General features: G+C 37.5%; 1 pseudogene; it reads right to left on the bottom strand.

Moving 5' to 3' along the window:
- Nucleotides 1–598: 598 nt before the first annotated feature.
- LOC137665197 (cyclin-dependent kinases regulatory subunit 1 pseudogene) lies at nucleotides 599–838 on the bottom strand (annotated as a pseudogene).
- Nucleotides 839–3,871: the final 3,033 nt, after the last annotated feature.

The raw sequence follows: 3,871 nt of genomic DNA, 5'->3' as shown, positions 1-3,871 counted from the left end.
CTACCAGGTTCTGCAGTAGGTTTTGCTCCCTGTCTCCATACATTTACTGTTCCTCACAATGAGTCCCTCTTGAGTTTCTCATCTAGGAAAATAAAAACCCTGCAATGACTAATAACCTACTCCCATCAATCTCTACTAATAAATTAGAATATCCTTTAGGTGAGATTGAGGAGATGGGAGAGACCCCTTCAGATGGGAGAAATCTGTGATCAGTGCACTCAGCAACTGAACTATTATTACCAAGACCCAAGTAACTTCTTTAATGCTCTTGCTTACTGAAGTGAGATAAATTAGTTTATTATAGTGATCTAGGAAGGTTCCAGAAGAGGAAAGACAGTTTTTGCTATCTGCAGGCTGCTGAAGAAGCTGGTTTCTAACATCACAGAATCACAGAATTGTTAGTGTTGAAAGGGACCTCTGGAGGCCTTGTGGCAGGAAGGGGCACCGGGGCTGACCTGCCACTGAGGTGGCACTGAGGGTCACAGGCACCTGCCAGCGCGGGGCGAAGTTCCCCAAGAACGCAGAGGAGGAGGAGGAGGAGGAGGGAGGTACAGTCTCAGCTTGGGTGGGCCGGGGGCTTTGGTGGACCGGTGGTCACTCACTTCTCCAGCTTCTTGGGCAGTGGCCAGCGGAAGAGCAGGATGTGGTACTCTGGCTTGTGGATCGTGTAGTGGACCCAGTCCTGGCTCTGCTGCAACCCCAGGTTCCACCATTCTGACTCCAACAGCAGGTGGGTCTTGGGCACCAGCTTGGCGATGTCCTTGGGCAGCATGACATGCCGGTACTTGAACTCCTCATCATTGTACTTGTCTGAGTAGTAGATCTGCTTGTGTGCCATGCACAAGCATGTCTCTTTCCTTCTCTCTCCTGCTTTCTTTGCTGCTGTTTTATTCAGCTAATTCTTTCCTTCTTTCAGCTTGGGAGAGCTAAAGTGGAAAAAGATGGAGGGAGCAGAGTGTTTGGTAAGCTCTGGATCAGCAAATGCAAGAACACATGAATGCTTTCTGTGTCTGTACATTTTTCTGCCCATTTCCCTCTGAACTTTCCTTTACTCGGTACAGAATTTGATTCTGATCTTGTTCAGACTGAGGTAAACAAGAATTGCACTTCATGGTATTAAATTAGAGGAAGATTTGGGCAACTGACATTAGAATCAGGCTTATACTGTATATCCAAACTTCTGATTTTCTGTTAAGCTAGTTAAAGGAACTTCCTCTGAATTTCTGTAAAACCTGTTTGAGGATCTTCCTCTGAATTTCTGTAACCCTGAGAGAATTTGCACTTGCTTCAGAACCATATTTTTGGATGATTTTCCTTAATGTGTTTGATGTGATATGATTGTTATGACAATATTTAATTTCATGTGAGTTCTTTGTGACCTTACCCCAGGATACCATGAACCTAGTTAACTTTAATTGAATTAATGAACATATTGTTCAAAGTACCGTTGTGGAAATAAAGGGTTATTTTTTTCTTTGTTCTTTTTCAATCTGTAAGGTAAGAGAGTCCTTTTCTGGAGCAAATAAAGATTCCCATTGCCAGGCAAGAGTAACATCAGTAGTTTTGCTTATTTGGATGTATAATGCATTTGAACTGATCTCCAGTTACCTATATTTCAGTCATTTGGGCACATGTGAAAAAATAAATTAAAGCCAATGTTGTCATGTGCAGTCCAGCATAATTAAAAGCAGTAGTTATATCTACAGATATTATGGGCTTAATATGGAACTTAGATTTAATTTTTGTGCTGTCACTTGTAGTTACAATCCTGAACCCTCAGACACCTGGCACCAAACCCTAGATGTGCCTTTCCATACCTTTTACCTCCATACGTTTTACTTTGATATCTGAGAATTTTTCTGTGCATTCCCAAAAGTGCATTGTCATTTTGACAGCAATGCCGTTTTCATCTCTCTCAAATCTAAGGCCAGTAGTATTTCTGTGATAAGTAAGTGACCATTTTTTTTCTGCTGGAAAAAGGGAAAATAGCAGGAAGAGAATTTGCAATGTGTGCTTTCTGAATCACAGTTTAGATAAGTGCTTAGCATATAATTTTGTTTGCTATGAAGTATAGATTTACCTTCAAATGCTGAATTCAATTATCATGAACTGCAGTATTTATGATTAGCTTTAATATCTCTAGTTTTTAAAAAGTAAACACACATGTACAATATCAAAGAAAATAATCTTCATCTGAAGCTTTGCTTTAGCAGAATCGGTATTTAGAAAACTGTCTACCACTGTTTAAACAAAGAAAATATTCTGATACTGAATTTGAGGTAGTATTGAACACAGTATGTTCCAGACATTTTGAGACATTTAAGGAAACCAGGTTTAAAGTCAGTATTATACCACTAATATAAAATTCTTCAAGTATGCACCAACATTTTAATAAAATTCTCAGTTTATAATACTTAAAAACAATCCATATTCAGCCTTTGGTCTAAATTCAAGATTGAGAATATGTCGAAAAGTTGTTTTATTTTGTCAAAGGCTGTGGCTGAATTTGATGGAAATTTTGTTTCCTTAAATCAAGACAATAAGTCAAGTATCTAAGAGATACTATATACCAATGAAAGAAATCTCTTTTGATTTTTTTCCACTTTGTCACAATTTGTTTTAAGGCAATATATTTATGACTAGAGAATGTCTCTTCATTTCTGAGCTGTAATTTGCCATTTTTTGAATGCGTTCTTGTCCTAAATTTCGTACTGAACAAGATCAGATTGTCAAAATTATGAGATTACTGCATTAAAAAATACTTGCCTTCAGAAACTGAAATTCTCCATCCTTCATACTCATCTGTCCTTTAAAAAAATTTACAAAATTCTACATGGACTCACTTGATGTTCAAAGTAATTTCTAATAACTGGGAAATATTTTCATGTCCTTTAATTACAAAGTGCTATCCAGACAGGTTGCCCATTTTGTGCTAGCAGAAATGAAATATTTTCTGGAATTTTGAAAGTCTTCTGATGGCTGAGAAGAAGTGATCATGTAACAAAAGATTCAGTTTCCAAGAGCAAATGATAACTTATATACAATGAACTTTGCTGTCTCAAGCAGATCATTAGTTGGACAATTAGCTAGAAGCAAAGTCATCCTCCTTTGGCACTGATTTGCAGATAGAACAGCCTGTCCACCTCATTTGCAGCCAATGACATTTTGCCAAATTTCAGGCTATTTATTTTTAGCACACTTTTTCTTAGTATGATTACTATGTTGCTGTTTTTTAAATAATCAACCATACAGAGCATTATTATTCTTTCAGCTGTATTTTAAATAACGTGTGTTGGAAATATTTTAATACTTCATGTCTTAAGACAGTAGCAATCATAGAAAATTAATTTCTTAATCAATTTTTAATTGTTTTCTCCACAGGGTAAGCACAGGTTCAAAATATACAGCTAAAAATAGGTATTTCCAAATGTAAAGGAGGAAAAACCCTAATCCTCTGTCCTACACCAAAGAGGAACTGAGTTACCATTAACACACAAGCTTTGGCTTTTCTGAGCTCTGCGACAGCCTATTAAGTCATATGAGAAAAGGCTTGAGATCCATGCAAGAGGCCTAGTTTCTGGTGAAAGTCTCTAAAATTACCACTTTCCCATTAAAGATGTCAGATTCAACAAACAATTGTACTGGAATACAAAGGATACAGAGACCATGATTTTTCTAGGGCTGCTGATTCTTTAGCAGTGTGCAGTCCTAGTCCTCATTAATTTCAACTACACAGAGTGATATTTCAGATGAGGCTGTATAGTAACTTGCCATGTACAAATACTGTTCAGAGGAAATACTAAACATGAATAAACCAATGGCATTTTTTATTGGTTAAAGCCCTCCCCTCAGATGAGAGAAGATCAGGCAG

Source organism: Nyctibius grandis, chromosome 6 (assembly GCF_013368605.1).
Source record: "Nyctibius grandis isolate bNycGra1 chromosome 6, bNycGra1.pri, whole genome shotgun sequence".
Lineage (NCBI taxonomy): Eukaryota > Metazoa > Chordata > Aves > Nyctibiiformes > Nyctibiidae > Nyctibius > Nyctibius grandis.
Note: the sequence above shows the minus strand (reverse complement) of the source record. Positions and strands in the feature narration are given on the sequence as shown.